We start from the raw sequence: 16,405 nt of genomic DNA, 5'->3' as shown, positions 1-16,405 counted from the left end.
CAGTGCTTCATCCCCATGATCTGCCGTCAGTGCTTCATCCCCATGATCTGCCGTCAGTGCTTCATCCCCATGATCTGTCGTCAGTGCTTCATCCCCATGATCTGCCGTCAGTGCTTCATCCCCATGATCTGCCGTCAGTGCTTCATCCCCATGATCTGCCGTCAGTGCTTCATCCCCATGATCTGCCGTCAGTGCTTCATCCCCATGATCTGCCGTCAGTGCTTCATCCCCATGATCTGCCGTCAGTGCTTCATCCCCATGATCTGCCGTCAGTGCTTCATCCCCATGATCTGCCATCAGTGCTTCATCCCCATGATCTGCCGTCAGTGCTTCATCCCCATGATCTGCCGCCAGTGCTTCATCCCCATGATCTGCCGCCAGTGCTTCATCCCCATGATCTGCCGTCAGTGCTTCATCCCCATGATCTGCCGTCAGTGCTTCATCCCCATGATCTGCCGTCAGTGCTTCATCCCCATGATCTGCCATCAGTGCTTTATGGCCATGATCTACTATCAGTGCTTCATTCCCGTGATCTGCCACCAGTGCTTCACCCCCGTGTTCTACAATCATTGCTTCATCTCTATGATCTTCCATCATTTCATCATCCACATGATCTGGCATCTGTGTATCGTCAACATGTTAGACCATCAGTGCTTCATCCCGATGATCGACCATACATGTATCAACCACATAATCGACCGTACATGAATCATCCTTATGATCAACGGTACATGTATCAACCACGTGATCGACCATACATGAATCATCCTTCTGATCGACCGTACGTGTATCATCCTTACTATCTACCATACCAACCAAGTGATCGACAATACCAACCAAGTGATCGACAATACATGAACCATCCCTACGATCGACCATACATGTACCAACCACGTGATCGACCATACATGTACCAACCACGACCATACATGTATCAACCACTTGATCGACCATACAGGTACCAACCACGTGATCGACCATACATGTACCAACCACGACCAAACATGTATGAACCACGCGATCGACCATATCATCCTTATGATTTAGCGTCAGTGTATGGTTGCCCTGATCCACCATCGCATTAGAGACCAATTGGTGATCACGGTGCCCTTGTCTAGGGGATGAATGGCGAAGGTGCCGTGCAAACATTTGTGCCGCTGATCCGTTAAGCAGAATCGGGCCTCACTAAGGAGTTTGCAGTGAAAAGTTGAGACTCGCTGGGTTATTTACGCAGAACACAACCCGTTCACACCTCTGTGCTATTCCCAGTGTAGACAGTGACTTTATGAGTAACACCAACGTTACAAATTCAGACCTGGACGTCAATTACGGAACTAGGGAATTTTAAGTGGCGTCTGTCCACCCGGGACCACCCAAGATGTCTTAAGTGACTACATTAATGTGGTGTCCTATATTTGAATTATTTGTTTGGTAGTACTCCAGATCTAGGTGCACCATATTCTAAAGGTAGAAGGACTACAGCTTGTAGGGTTTGGTTATATCACTCAAGGCTTCCAATGGTGGTCTCCAAACTGTAGACCTCCGGCTGTTGCAAAGCTACAACTCCCAACATGCCCGGACAGCCTACGGCTGTCCGGGCATGTTGGGAGTTGTAGTTTTGCAACAGCCGGAGGTCATAAGTACATTTTTGGGATAAGTACATTTTTACTTCCAATGTGGTTACATGTGGTGTGGAAGGATTTTGGTGACCTAAAAGAAAACACCTGATTACTTCCTGACTTGGACGTGTTACGTTGTGTTCTGTAATGATATTCCTTGGGGGGGGGGGGGGGGGGGCAATTCGTAGGAAGTTAAAACGTAAATACCGAGGATAAGGTTGGGACTAGTCAATGAAGCAAGCACTAAGAGTAAGGTGTAGACCCATTTTACCGTTACTTAAAGGATATTTAGTTGTTTGCCGTAACTCTGTATGTCTTGGAGAAGGTCCAGCGTACCAAGACTGTAATAAGAAAGATTTAGCAACATAAAGTGGGGAGGGAGGGGGCGTTGTGATATGCCACCGGGGTCCTAGTGCGGCCCAGCGTTATCTTCCTCACCAGACTTTTACAGAACCCCAGGGTGGCCCTCGCGTACCAGTTGAGAACCACCTGAGGGGCCCTCGCGCACCGGTTGAGAGCCACCTGATGGACCCTCGCACATGGGTTGAGAGCCACCTGACGGGCCCTCGCGCACCAGTTGAGAGCCACCTGACGGGCTCTCGCGCACCGGTTGAGAACCACCTGTCGGGCCCTCGCGCATCGGTTGAGAACCACCTGACGGGCCCTCGCGCACCGGTTGAGAACCACCTGGCAGGTCTCCGCGCATCGGTTGAGAATCACTAGTTTGAGAATTAAACCAGTGTGTGATCACTAGAAAAGTAGCTGGATTATACCTATTTGGGTTTTTGTGTTTTTTTTTTTTTTTTACAAAAAAAGATTTAAATAAGAATATATATATATATATATATATATATATATATATATATATACATATATATATATATATATATAAATAGATAGATAGATAGATAGATAGAAAAATTAAATAAACAGTGGCACACCAGGTGTCAGCAAAAAAAATGTGATTTATTCCAAAGACGTGTAGGCAACGTTTCAGCTGGCTCACCCAGCCATTTTCAAGCTGAAAATGGCTGGGTGAGCCAGCTGAAACGTTGCCTACACGTCTTTGGAATAAATCACATTTTTTTTGCTGACACCTGGTGTGCCACTGTTTATTTAATTTTTCTGTGTTTGGAGGGGTCCCCAACCTAGACCCGACACAGTAGGCACCCGAGCACTTTTTCTTACCCTGGAGTGCTGCTTTCCTGCTCTATCTATCCTTTAGATAGATAGATAGATAGATTATTGTTTAAAAACAATACAGTTTATGTGTAAAACAGTTTATGTGGTAATAAAAGTACCCTTTGTCCCCCTTAAAAAACAAGATTATTTATAGGAAAACCATGTTGGTCATGTAGAAATGGTTTTTTGAGGACATTCCTGACCACCTTTTCTTTATAGGTCAGATTATCCCCAACTTAAAGGGGTATTCCAGTGAAAAAATTTTCTTTCATATCAACTGGCTCCAGAAAGTTAAGTAGATTTAAATGACTTCTATTATAAAAATCTTAATCCTTCCAGTACTTATCATCTGCTGAAGTTGAGTTGTTCTTTTCAGTCGGACCACAGTGCTCTCTGCTGACACCTCTGTCTGTCTCAGGAACTGTCCGGAGCAGGAGAGGTTTGCTATGGGGATTTGCTCCTACTCTGGACAGTTCCTGAGACAGACAGAGGTGTCAGCAGAGAGCACTGTTGTCAGACTGAAAAGAACAACTCAACTTCAGCAGCTGATAAGTACTGGAAGGATTAAGATTCTGTTTAACTTTCTGGAGTCAGTTGACATTAAAAAAAAATAGTTTTTTCACTGGAATACCCCTTTAAAGGGGTAGACCGCTACTTTAAAATGTATCCCCTATCCTCAGTGTCTGATTGTGGGGGGTCTTACCTCGGGGACACCTCGCTATCTGTATAACGGGGTCTCGTCTCGGCCACGCTCCATGTATTGTCTATAGTAGCTCCGGAGATAGAGAGTACAGCGCTCATGTATATTCGGCACCCCCATAGAGAATGTTTGGAGCGCGTGCCGAGACGAGACCCCTTTATGGAGGTGGCGAGGGGTCCTAGAGGTGGGACCCCGACAATCAGACTCCATTCCATATACAAGGAGAGACGAGACCCCCTTCTGGAGATAGAGGAGATGGCAGATATGTTTTAAAGTAGCGGAGTGCCCCTTTAACTCACCATTTAGTAAATTTGTGGAAAAAGAGAAAATGGTGCAAAAACAACCTTTTGATGATCTTCAGGCTCAATGTCGCACGTTAAACGCACAAAGCGCCAAAGTTTTGCACATACGACCCGACCGAAACATGTCGGGAACACATTAGCAAAATAGGGCCACTGTCATCATGTGGCCATGTTCACATAAGCTTAGATTTCTATTGTGGAATTAGCCAGTGGATCCACATGAGACAGTGTTTCCCAACCAGGGTACCTCCAGCTGTTGCAAGACTACAACTCCCAGCATTCCCGGACAGCCAAGGGTTGTCTTGGCATGCCTGAAGTTGTAGTTTTGCAGCAGTAAATCAGTGACTGCCCGACGCCCTTGGGTGTTCACGTCAGCATAGACCAGTGTTTCCCAACCAGGGTGCCTCCAGCTGTTGCAAGACTACAACTCCCAGCATGCTCGAACAGCCAACAGGTATGCTGGAAGTTGTAGTTTAGTAACATTAAATGAAGTGTGTCAGTGACTGCCAGACACCCTTGGGTATTCCCGCCAGTATAGACCAGTGTTTCCCAACTAATGTGCCTCCAGCTGTTGTTGAACTACAACTCCCAGCATGCCCAGACAGCCAAATACTGTCTGGGCATGCTGGAAGTTGTAGTTTAGCAACATTAAATCTAGTGTGTCAGTGATTGCCAGACACCCTTGGGTGTTTACGTCAGTATAGAGCAGTGTTTCCCAACTAATGTGCCTCCAGCTGTTGCAAAACTACAACTCCCAGCATGCCCGGACAGCCTTTGGCTGTCCAGGCATGCTGGGAATTGTAGCTTTGCAACAGTAAATCTGGTGTGTCAATGACTGCCAGACATCCTTGGGTGTCCACATCAGTAAAGACCAGTGTTTCTCAACCAGTGTACCTCCAGCTGTTGCAAAACTACAACTCCCAGCATGCTCGAACTTTCAAAGGCTGTCCGGGCATGCCTGAAGTTGTAGTTTTGCAACAGTAAATCAGTGACTGCCCAACACCCTTGGGTGTTCACGTCAGCATAGACCAGTGTTTCCCAACCAGGGTACCTCCAGCTGTTGCAAGACTACAACTCCCAGCATGCCCGAACAGCCAACAGGCATACTGGACATTGTGGTTTTGCATCATTAAATCGGGTGTGTCGGTGATTGCCAGACGTCCTTGGGTGTTCACATCAGTATAGACCAGGGTGCCTCCAGCTGTTGCAAGACTACAACTCCCAGCAAGCCCTGACAGTTTCTGATTTTGTTTGTTGTTTCTGTTCGGGGAGGATTTTATGCAGGGCGTCAGCAGGGGACTTCCTCTTTCGCGGTCCCTGCGGTTTTCGCCGGAGCCTCAGAATGAGGACATGTGAATGTCCGTCTGGGAATGCCAGCACGGGATGTGAGGATGGTCAGGTGTCCTAGCTACAGGAGACACCATACCCTGCCCCCACCCCCTGGCCTGTTTATATACCAGAGCTGCGAGGTGAGGCATTGGAATTCCAGGCGTCCTGGCCAGGTCAGAACAATGATAACCCAACTGGCCTTCTTGTTTACATTTTGTTTTGAAGTTCAGGTCAACAGTGTAAGTGAGTAACGTAATCCCCGCGGGTACAATCCAGGTTTCGGGTTACTATATCATTGGTTTTTGCCTGTCTAGGAGATTTTTTTCCATCCAGTGTGCCTCCAGCTGTTGCAAGACTACAACTCCCAGCATGCCCGGACAGCCAAAGGCTGCTGAGATGAGAGGGAAGCCTTAATTTACCTTTCCGAGACAGTGTGGACCCTCTGGATGAGGCAGACAAGCCTTACAATCCAGGTTTCAGGTTACTCTATCACTGGTTTTTGCCTGTCTAGGACCAGGTTTTCCAACCGGGGATCCTCCTTCTCTTGCAAAACTATAACTCCCAGCATGCCCAGACAGTCAAAGGCTGCTGGGATGAGAAACAAGCCTTGATTTGCCTTTCAGAGACAGTGTGGACCCTCTGGATGAGGCAGACAAGCCTTAGAGTAACCTGAAACCTGGATTGTAAGGCTTGTCTGCCTCTTCCAGAGGGTCCACACTGTCTCTGAAAGGTAAATCAAGGCTTCACTCTCATCTCAGCAGCCTTTGGCTGTCTGGGCATGCTGGAAGTTGTAGTTTTGCAACAGATGGAGGAACCCCGGTTGGAAAACCCTGGTCCTAGACAGGCAAAAACCAGTGATAGAGTAACCTGAAACCTGGATTGTATAACTGTTTTTTGCCTGTCTAGGCAATCATCTGGTGCCAGAAAGTTAAACAGATTTGTAAATTACTTCTATAAAAAAAATCTGGATCCTTCCAGTACTTTTCAGGGGCTGTATACTACAGAGGAAATGCTTTTCTTTTTGGATTTCTTTTCTGTCACAACCACAGTGCTCTCTGCTGACATCTCTGTCCATTTTAGGAACTGTTCAGAGCAGGACAAAATCCCCATAGCAAACATATGCTGCTCTGGACAGTTCCTAAAATGGACAGCAGAGGTCAGCAGAGAGCACTGTGGTTGTGACAGAAAAGAAATCCCAAAAGAAAAGCATTTCCTCTGTAGTATAGAAGTAATTTACAAATCTGTTTAACTTTCTGGCACCAGTTGATTTAAAAAAAAAAAAAAAAAAAAAGTTTTCCATGGGAGTACCCCTTTAATGGTAGTATTTCCCAACCAGGGTACCTCCAGCTGTTAGAAAAATAAAACTTCCACTCCGGGCAGGCTGGGAGTTGAGGTTTTGCACCATCTGGAGGCCCCCTGGTTGGGAAATGCTGACTCAGACCTACGTTATTTCTCCTAGGGTTTTTGGAAATTAGATTGTAAGCTCCATTGGCAAGGGAGAAAAAAGTCCTCTGAAGGGCCTTTCCCCGCCATGTCATATTAGAACAACACTCCTGTCAACAGGTTGTGTCTGGTATTGAATATCAGCTTAATTAAAGTGAATTGTGCTGCAGTACCACACATGACCTGTAGTCAGGAGTGGTGCTGTTTTTGAAGAAAAAGTAGCAGCATTTTTTTAATACTGGATCAACCCATTTTAAAGGAGAACCACACATTCTACTTCTTTCAGCCTAAGGATATGTTCACACTACGTAATTCCGCGATCGTGGTTTCCGCGAAACCCGTTCTCACAATTCCGCCACTGAAAATGTTCAGCGCAAAGAAAGAACATGTTCATTGTTTTGCGCGGAAGTCCGCCAGCACTACATAGCCATCAATGGTGAGGGCGCAGTGCCGCACGGTCCTACCACCGATGTTTTTCGGCGGCCGCCGCCAGAATGGAATCTCTGCTCGTAGAATTCTGCGAGAGGAGATTCCGTTCAAACTCCGTAGTGTGAACGTTCCCTAATACAGTAAGGCAATGTTCACACGGCGGAATTTCCAGCGCTAGAACCTTTTTTGAAATGCGCCATTTCCGTAGAGTAGAAACAACTGACATGGCGAACTCGGAATTTTCGCGGCAGAAAAATCATATTTTTTTCCAAACTGAATTTTTCTGCCAGATTCCGCTCGGAAATTCCGCCGTGTGAACGAGGCCTAAGGACATTTTTAATGAAACCTCCACAATCCAGGAACAACCAATCAACAACAACCAATCATCCTACAGGAGAGTGCGCATACCAGAATTCACTGCTCAGCGTTTGGAACAAACTGTCATAGCCCCGCCCCCTCATGACATTACGCCCCACCCCCTCAATGTAAGTCTATGGGAGGGGGCGTGACGGTCGTCACGCCCCCTCCCATAGACTTACATTGAGGGGGCATCACGTCACATCATGAGGGGGTGGGGCTATGACGTCACAAGCCCCCGGCGCAGACTCCAGTGTTCGGAACAGTTTGTTCCAAACGCTGAGCAGCGGAGTACCCCTTTAAAGGGGTGCTCTGGTGGAAAACTTTTTTTTTTAATCAACTGGTGCCAGAAAGTTAAACAGATTTGTAAATTACTTCCATTAAAACATCTTAATCCTTCCAGTACTTATTAGCTGCTGAATACTACAGAGGAAATGTTTTTCTTTTTGGAACACAGAGCTCTCTGCTGACATCACGAGCACAGTGCTCTCTGCTGACATCTCTGTCCATTTTAGGAACTGTCCGGAGTAGGAGAAAATCCCCATAGCAAACATATGCTGCTCTGGACAGTTCCTAAAATGGACAGGGATGTCAGCAGAGAGCACTGTGCTCGTGATGTCAGCAGAGAGCTCTGTGTTCCAAAAAGAAAAACATTTCCTCTGTAGTATTCAGCAGCTAATAAGTACTGGAAGGATTAAGATGTTTTAATGGAAGTCATTTACAAATCTGTTTAACTTTCTGGCACCAGTTGATTTTAAAAAAAAAGTTTTCCACCGGAGTACCCCTTTAATGGGCTTTGGAATTGCAATAAAGTGGAGTTCCCCTCTAAGGTTTCTACAGCACTTTTCACTTCTTGTTTTTTTTTTTTTTTTTTTTTTTTTTTTCTTTTCTTGCTTATATCACAAATAGTTTTTTTTAAAACATACAAATTTAAAAAAATATTTGCATAGAAAAAATCTCGCACTCAAGACCCGTGGTCATCAGATCGTCTCTTATTGATGACTGTGTGTGGAACATTTCAGGGTAGTAGAAGTAGTGCGAGGGAATTCCCACTTTTACTGCTGCGTGTGCCCCATTCTTATCCTATTACTCGGGGTCCAGCCTCTCGGATCCTCTTAGAACAAAAGAGACTCATAGAACAAAAGAGAACTCATGACAGCCACTCAATGCATTTAGGCATGTAGATGCGGTCAGGACAATTGTTGAAGTTTAAACAGAGCATCAGAATGGGAAAGAAAGGGGATTTAAAGGGGTATTCCAGTGAAAAACATTTTTTTTTTCATAACAACTGTCAGATTTGTAAATGTCCAATCTGTCCAAAGTAGGAGCGAATCCCCATAACGAACCACTCTTGCTCTGGACAGTTCCTGAGACAGACAGAGGTGTCAGCAGAGAGCACTGTGGTCAGACAGAAAAGAAAAACTCCACTTCAGCAGCTGATAAGTACTGGAAGGATTAAGATTTTTTGATAGATGTAATTTGCAAATCTGTTTAGCTTTCTGGAGTTGATATGTTTTTTTACTGGAATACCCCTTTAAGTGACTGTGGACGTGACATGGTTGTTGGGACCAGACGGGCCAGTCTGAGGATTTCACAATCTGCTGATCTACTGCGATTCTCGCACACGACCATCTCTGGGGTTTACAGAGAACGGTCCGAAAAAGAGAAAATACCCAGCAAGCGGCCGTTGTGTGGAGGAAAACTTGATGGTGTCAGAGGAGAATGGACAGACTGGTTCAAGATGACAGAAAGGCAACAGTGACTCAAATTACCGCTGGTTACAACCAAGATCTGCAGAATATAATCTCTGACCGCACAACATGTCCAACCTTGGAGCAGATGGGCTACAGCAGCAGAAGACCACACCGGGGGCCACTCCTGTCAGCTAAGAACAGGAAACTGAGGCCACAATTCACACAGGAACCAAAACTGGAGAATGGAAGATGGAAGAACGTTGTCTGGTCTGAGGAGTCTCCATTCCAGCGGTGACATCAGATGGGGCAGAATTTGGTGTAAACAACATAAATCATGGATCCCTCCTGCCTTGTATCAGGGTCAGGCTGGTGGGGGTGTAATGGTGGGGGGGGGGGGGGGGACATTTTCTGGGCACTTTGGGCCCCTTAGTACCAATTGATCCTGGTATAAACCCCACAGCCTCCCTGAGTATTGTTACTGACCATGTCCGTCCCTTTATGACCACAGTGGAGCCATCTTCTGATGATACTTCCAGCAGGATAATGCCCCATGTCACATGACATCATCTCATACAGGACAATGAGGTCACATGACATCATCTCATACAGGACAATGAGGTCACATGACATCATCTCATACAGGACAATGAGGTCACATGACCATCTCATACAGGACAATGAGGTCACATGACATCATCTCATACAGGACAATGAGGTCACATGACATCATCTCATACAGGACAATGAGGTCACATGACATCATCTCATACAGGACAATGAGGTCACATGACATCATCTCCTACAGGACAATGAGGTCACATGACATCATCTCATACAGGACAATGAGGTCACATGACATCATCTCATACAGGACAATGAGGTCATGTGACGTCATCTACAGGACAGTGAGGTCACGTGACGTCATCTCCTACAGGACAATGAGGTCACGTGACATCATCTCATACAGGACTATGAGGTCACATGACATCATCTCATACAGGACAATGAGGTCACATGACATAATCTCCTACAGGACAATGAGGTCACGTGACATCATCTCATACAGGACATAGAAGTCACGTGACATCATCTCCTACAGGATAATGAGGTCACATGACATCATCTCATACAGGACATAGAGGTCACGTGACATCATCTCATACAGGACAATGAGGTCACATGACATCATCTCATACTGGACAACGAGGTCACATGACATCATCTCATACTGGACAACGAGGTCACATGACATCATCTCATACAGGACAATGAGGTCACATGACATCATCTCATACAGGACAAAGAGGTCACATGACATCATATCATACAGGATAATGAGGTCACGTGACGTCATCTCATACAGGACAATGAGGTCACATGACCATCTCATACAGGACAATGAGGTCACATGACCATCTCATACAGGACAATGAGGTCACATGACCATCTCATACAGGACAATGAGGTCACATGACATCATCTCATACAGGACAATGAGGTCACGTGACGTCATCTCCTACAGGACAATGAGGTCACGTGACATCATCTCCTACATGACAATGAGGTCACGTGACCATCTCCTACAGGACAATGAGGTCACATGACATCATCTCCTACAGGACAATGAGGTCACGTGACATCATCTCCTACAGGACAATGAGGTCACATGACCATCTCCTACAGGACAATGAGGTCACATGACATCATCTCCTACAGGACAATGAGGTCACGTGACATCATCTCCTACAGGACAATGAGGTCACATGACATCATCTCATACAGGACAATGAGGTCACATGACATCATATCATATAGGACAATGAGGTCACATGACATCATCTCATACAGGACAATGAGGTCACATGACATCATCTCATACAGGACACTGAGGTCACATGACATCATCTCATACAGGACAATGAGGTCACGTGACATCATCTCATACAGGACAATGAGGTCACATGACCATCTCATACAGGACAATGAGGTCACATGACATCATCTCATACAGGACAATGAGGTCACATGACATCATCTCATACAGGACAATGAGGTCACCTGACTCCAATAGCTGTTGCAAAACTACAACTCCCAGCATGCCCACTACAACTCCCAGTTTTGCAACAGCTGGAGGCGCCCTGGTTAGGAAAAACTGGTCTAATATAATGTACATCAGATGTATGTGACCCCTTTTCTTTTAGGGTGGGCATTACATCAGGGCACGCTATATTTATACCTTCCCAGAAATCCTCTTCTAATCAAGTAATGCGCCACCGTATTCTGACTACAATTCCGATATTGGATGACGCACTTGATATAATCATTAATAGAAGCCATATTTTGTCAAACAATTTTAATGTATTTTTTTTTTTTTTTACTTATTTATGATTTTTTTTTTTTACTTTTTATTTATTTATTTATTTTTTACTCAAAGTTACCCGCACGTAAAGGGCTGCACGGTTATTTTTTTTAGCACAAGGCCATACTTGTACGGCGCGGCCGGCCACTTCTCAGGGGGGGCAGCGAGTCATTTCGGATAATAACACATGACCATTCACCATTCACCGATTTGCTTTCAGCAACGTTACTATAAACCGAGCTTTAAAAAAAAAAAAAAAGATAAAAAAAAAAAGATAAAAAAAAAAGAGTAAAAAGAGATAAAAGAAGAGTCGGTGCGGTCGCTATCAGGACGGGGGCCGGGGGTGGGGGTTACAGATATGTAGGTTACCTTATCATGAGATGGGAGCATCTGTATACACACAGGGTGCACATCAAAGCCCACTCATCTGCGGACAACAAGAGGCTACAAAGTAACTATTTTGTGTAGTAGCTAAAAAACAAACAAAAAAAAAATAACATTAGTACTAGGGCCGAGGATACACTATATAGGGCCTATAGAAGTGCGGGAAGAGTATATAACAGTACGGGAGTCATAGCTAGGGTCGTATATGTTATCTCTCTCTCTATATGCAGGAGTGTATGTATATGTGTATATATGTATGTGTGTGTATGTATATATGTGTGTATACAGTACTTATCAGCTGCTGTATGCTCCACGGGAAGTTGTGTAGTTCTTTCCAGTCTGACGACAGGGCTCTCTGCTGACACCTCTTTCCATGTCAGGAACTGTCCAGAGCAGGAGAGGTTTTCTATGGGGATTTGCTCCGACACGGACAGAGGTGTCAGCAGAGAGCACTGTGGTCAGACTGGAAAGAACTATACAACTTCCTGTGGAGCATACAGCAACTGATAAGTACTGGAAGGATTAAGATTTCTATACAGAAGAAAATTACAAATCGGTTTTTGTTTTATATACTGCCAGCCCGGGAATGATGGCTCAAAAAAGTTCTACGCTGGAGTACCCCTTTAATCCTTCCAGAACTTATCAGCTGCTGTATGCTCCACGGAAAGTTGTGTAGTTCTTTCCAGTCTGACCACAGTGCTCTCTGCTGGCATCTCTGTCGTTCATGTCAGGAACTGTCCAGTGCAGGAGAGGTTTGATATGGGGATTTGCTCCGGCACGGACACAAACAGAGGTGTCAGCAGAGAGCACTGTGGTCAGACTGGAAAGAACCACACAAATTCCCGTGGAGAATACAGCAGCTGATAAGTACTGGAAGGATTAAAGGGGTACTCCAGCGTAGAACTTTTTTGAGCCATCATTCCCGGGCTGGCAGCATATAAAACAAAAAAAATTTGTCATTTACTTCTGTATAGAAATCTTAATCCTTCCAGTACTTATCAGCTGCTGTATGCTCCACAGGAAGTTGTGTAGTTCTTTCCAGTCTGACCACAGTGCTCTCTGCTGACACCTCTGTCCATGTCAGGAACTGTCCAGAGCAGGAAAGTTCTGTGACCCGGTATCGCCGCTCCAGTCCTCCGGTGCCGTGTTCTTCTTGGTTGCCGGTGGTCGTCTCATCACACTGCTGATCAGCTGATCGTCAGCCTTAGAGATGTCCCGCCTCCGCCAGCAGTGTAACATATTAGGCCCTGGTACCAAAAAGATGACCAGTTCCCTTTCCACAACCCATTAGTCAATACCCCACGAGTTTTTTTTTAACCAATAGGACCAACCAGGACGAGGGCCCCTTAGCAGCCACGTGGCCTCCACCATGGTACGTGCGCCCTTGTCCCTCACGTGTTTCTCCAGTAGACATCCCTTGAAGACATCCCGGTGAAGAGTTATGGGTACAGTCAGTCCTTATCACCTGCACTAAATAGTGTCTATAAATCCCGACATTTATCTTCTGGTTGGAAAGAAACTTTCCCGATAGGATCAGAAGCCGAATTTACATACAATAAATCTGTCATACTGGGAAGAACCCGACGCTGCGCCGGACGGAATTACGGTATTTATGTAACTCCAGTTCCAGGTACAAACAGAGGTGGGAATGTGCCATAGTCCGTAGTGTTCCAGAATAAAGCCGCAGAAGATTAAAGGGGTACTCCGCCGCTAGACATCTTATCCCCTATCCAAAGGATGAGGCATAAGATGTCTGATCACGGGGGTCCCGCCTCACGGCACACCAGACATCTGGTGCACGGAGCGAATTTTGCTCCATGCCGTATGACTGGCGATGCGGGGTGGAGGCTCGTGACCTCACGTCAGGCCCCGCTCGTGCTGTCGCGGCCACGTCCCCTCAATGCAAGTCTATGGGAGGGGGGTGTGACGGACGTCACCCCCCCCTCCCGTAGACTTGCATTGAGGGGGCGTGGCAGTGCCATCACGAGCGGGACGTGGCCGTGACATCATGAGCCTCCGGCGATGCATCCGACGCTCTATACGAACGCCGGGTGCAGCAGGGAGATCGCGGGGTCCCCAGCGGCGGGACCCCCACGATCAGACATCTTATCCTGTATCCTTTGAATAGGAGATACCGTAAGATGTCTGGGGGCGGAGTACCCCTTTAAGACTGGCTTCCGTGGGCAATAACCTGACCTTTCTATAGGTGTTATAGAAATGTTCTGTTAGATTCTTGGCTTTGGCCCAGATACAGAGTCAGTCCCCATGTCGGAGGCTTCTGCTGGACTCACCACCTCTGCTGGGATGGAATTCCAAGAATCCCACCCTATTTGTAGCGTACGTTTTCACTGTCCCCCCTGGCTGACCACCTTCCTTTTCTAACAATGGGCCTCTTGTTTTAGGACTTTTCTTTGTCTGAAATGGACTTACCTCCCCAATCATGGATGCAGGGGGCTGTACACTATATATCACCATGCCTCTTCTTCTAGCCGAGGCCTTAGGGCTCGTTCTCTGGTATGTGCACAAAGACGATGCTTCAGGGCAAACGTTACATTAAATTACAGCGTTAGGGATAACTTCAAAGGAGTTCTGATACTCACCGATACCAATTACCAATGCTATTCTTAATGTCATGTGACAGCAGAGGCGGCTCTAGACTTTGTGAAGCCTCAGGCGAAAGCAGAACATGAGGCCCTCACTGACACTCATAACTAAGATATGTCCCCAGTAGGTAAGGAATCCCCTCCCCTATTAGGTAGAAGCCCCTAGTGGTTAGGTAGGGAATTCCCTCCCCTATTAGGTAGAAGCCCCTAGTGGTTAGATAGGGAATTCCCTCCCCTATTAGGTAGAAGCCCCTAGTGGTTAGGTAGGGAATCCTCCCCTTTTAGGTAGAAGCCCCAGCAAAAAAGGCAAGTAGGCAATTATCCCTATTAGGTAGAAGCCCTCAGCAGTTAGGAAGGGAACCCTCTTCTTTTAAGTAGAAGACCCCAGTAAATAGAAGTCAGGAATCCCCCCTATAAGGTAGAAGCCCCCAGTAGCTAGGTAGGTAGGGAATTCACTGCTTTTAGGTCAAAGCCCCCAGTAGTTAGGTAGGAAATCCCTCCTATTTGGTAGAAACCCCCAGTAGGTAGGGAACACTTCCATTTTAGGTAGAAGCCCTTGGAAGATATGTAGGTAAGGAATCCTCCTATTAGGTAGAATCCCTTAGCAGTTAGGAAGGGAACACTCTTCTTTTAAGTAGAAGACCCCAGTAAATAGAAGTCAGGAATCCCCCCTATAAGGTAGAAGCCCCCAGTAGCTAGTTAGGTAGGGAATCCACTGCTTTTAGGTCAAAGCCCCCAGTAGTTAGGTAGGAAATCCCTCCTATTTGGTAGAAACCCCCAGTAGGTAGGGAACTCTTCCATTTTAGGTAGAAGCCCTTAGAAGATATGTAGGTAAGGAATCCTCCTATTAGGTAGAAGCTCCAATAGGTAGGTATGGAATCCTCCCCGTTTAGGTAGAAGCCCCCAAAAAAAGGCAAGTAGGGAATTTTTAGGTAGAAGCCCTCAGCAGTTAGGAAGTGAACCCTCTTCTTTTAGGTAGAAGACCCCAGTAGATAGAAGTCAGGAATCCCCCCCTATAAGGTAGAGGCCCTCATTCAGTAGTTTCCCCAATGAGTTCTCTCCCCTCCACTCTGTTAGTGGTGCAGGACCTTCTCCTTCTATCTGGAGCAGTGCAGGACCTGCTAAAATGACAACATCGCATGGCAGGTCCTGCACCTCTCCGGATAATGGAACAAATGATGAAAAGGCCTCAGCGCAGGAACACAGGAGACATGGGGGGGGGGGGGGATTTTAATGGTGTCCAGGTATCAGGGACAGGTACTCCTTCAAATGTGTGATATGGGTGCAGATAGCAGTGTTGGTATTGGGAACATGTCTAAATTTTATGTTAGGTTCATGCCAAAGGCTGTCCGGGCATGCTGGAAGTTGTAGTTTTGCAACAGTTGGAGGCACCCTGATCCATTCTGTCTCCCCCTGACAGAGTGGGGGCCCAAGAAGACTAAAAGTGCATAGTGATGACTACCACCCGAAACCAGTTCTGGCCACCAGCCATTATATGTATTGCTGGAAAAAGCCCATAGAGCAGTGGTCTCCAACCTGCGGACCTCCAGATGTTGCAAAACTACAACTCCCGAAACAAGTTCTGGCCACCAGCCATTATATGTATTGCTGGAATAAGCCCATAGAGTAGTGGTCCCCAACCTGCGGACCTCCAGATGTTGCAAAACTACAACTCCCGAAACAAGTTCTGGCCACCTGCCATTATATGTATTGCTGGAAAAAGTCCATAGAGCAGTGGTCCCCAACCTGCGGACCTCCAGATGTTGCAAAACTACAACTCCCGAAACAAGTTCTGGCCACCTGCCATTATATGTATTGCTGGAATAAGCCAAAAGAGCAGTGGACTCCAACCTGCGGACCTCCAGATGTTGCAAAACTACAACTCCCAGCATGCCCGGACAGCCAACGGCTGTCCGGGCATGCTGGGAGTTGTAGTTTTGCAAGGTCCGCAGGTTGAAAACCACTGCCATAGAGAATATCACATGTCAGATAATCTTGGTTTAG

The 16,405-nt window shown here is 46.3% G+C and overlaps 1 protein-coding gene across 1 annotated transcript in view; it reads left to right on the top strand.

Annotated features, from left to right (window-relative positions):
• LOC130296728 (serine/threonine-protein kinase 17A-like) overlaps positions 1–16,405 on the top strand; it is a 78,629-nt gene that overhangs the window by 18,860 nt on the left and 43,364 nt on the right. The window lies entirely within an intron of this gene.

This window comes from Hyla sarda, chromosome 12 (assembly GCF_029499605.1).
Source record: "Hyla sarda isolate aHylSar1 chromosome 12, aHylSar1.hap1, whole genome shotgun sequence".
Classification (NCBI taxonomy): domain Eukaryota; kingdom Metazoa; phylum Chordata; class Amphibia; order Anura; family Hylidae; genus Hyla; species Hyla sarda.
Note: the sequence above shows the minus strand (reverse complement) of the source record. Positions and strands in the feature narration are given on the sequence as shown.